This window comes from Poecilia reticulata, linkage group LG5 (assembly GCF_000633615.1).
Source record: "Poecilia reticulata strain Guanapo linkage group LG5, Guppy_female_1.0+MT, whole genome shotgun sequence".
NCBI lineage: Eukaryota > Metazoa > Chordata > Actinopteri > Cyprinodontiformes > Poeciliidae > Poecilia > Poecilia reticulata.
The window spans coordinates 130,550-131,849 of NC_024335.1; the positions used below are offsets into that span (position 1 = coordinate 130,550).

The 1,300-nt window shown below is 33.9% G+C and overlaps 1 long non-coding RNA gene across 1 annotated transcript in view; it reads left to right on the forward strand.

The window, feature by feature from the left end:
- Positions 1-303: 303 nt before the first annotated feature.
- The window catches only part of LOC108166293 (uncharacterized), an 11,194-nt gene continuing 10,197 nt past the window's right edge, over positions 304-1,300 (forward strand). The window contains exon 1 of the long non-coding RNA XR_001776611.1: positions 304-440. This is a non-coding gene — a long non-coding RNA (uncharacterized LOC108166293). The remainder of the gene's footprint in view (positions 441-1,300) is intronic.

The following is a 1,300-nucleotide window of genomic DNA, read 5'->3' on the forward strand; positions in this document are numbered from 1 at the left end:
CCCAACCGTCTCCATGGATCTGTGGCCTAATCAAAGCCCAACTGATTCATAATGAAATAACGCTACACCTTTGAAAAGCATCAGTGGAGCCTCCTGCACAACCAACTAAAATGCAGCAAGTGGTTTCTAGATGATGACTCAACAAAACTCTTTTTCAGCAAGAAAACCAGCTGACCAGGTGGAGCTCTGACTGGGTTGCTAGGCAACGTGTGGAGCTCAGTTTTTAGCATGGTATCTGAAAACATCCTGAATTTTCTTTTCATTTAATATTTTTGAATAATTTGTGAAAAGATTTTTCCTTTTTTAGAAAATTTGGTTTAATTGGTTTTGATGTTTAGACTGAAAAGATTCTGAAGCGAAAAGAATCGATCAGTAAAACTGAACGACCAGGAACAGCAGAGCCAACATTCAGACTGAGCCTGAAGCCAGCAGGAAACCAGGTGACGTCATGAAACCAATATTTTGTTTTTGCTAAAACTAGTTTTAGTTTCTTTGGTTATTTTTTACAGTTTTCCTTCATTTTCCTCCATAATTTAATATTTAACTTTGTTGCTAAAATGAAAACAGACAGAAAAATTAATCAGTTTAAAGTTTTATTATTTAATGTAGATTTGTTTCACTCAGATATGAATATATAGATAATATTAATATACATTAATATTAATAATATTATTAATATACATTAATATTATCTATATATTCATATCTGAATGAATCTGTGGCGTCAGGATGGTTTATTTATTCTCCATCTTTGTTTTCGTCTCATTTCTTGTTGGGAAAATTGGAAAAACCAAAATAACCAAACGAGCGAAGATGAAACTCGAAACGCTGTAAAAATTAACGACACAAAATAAAAATATGGATTTATTTATTTATTAGCTCCTTAAATTCCAGATGATTTTAAAAGATAAAGATGATTATTCACAGTTTCTGGTCAAATATAAATGATCGATATTTGTTGTGATGTTTTCTGCATCGACCCGCCGGGTCCGGAAGCGGTTCTGATGGTTCTGCTGCAGTGGTGGGAAGTAACGAAGTACAAGTACTTCGTTACTGTACTTAAGTACAGTTTTCGTGTATCTGTACTTTACTTAAGTAGATTTAATAATGGGTACTTTCTACTTTTACTTCACTACATTTTACAGTAAGTATCTGTACTTTCTACTTCTCTACATTTCTACAAACTGTCTCGTTACTCGTTACATCCAAGTCTCGTTGCTCTTTTTGTCCGTTAAAATGTGAAGTTCAGGGATTTAAGGTGGCGCCGTAAAATCCCAGCAATAACGTGACTTAGTGTCTG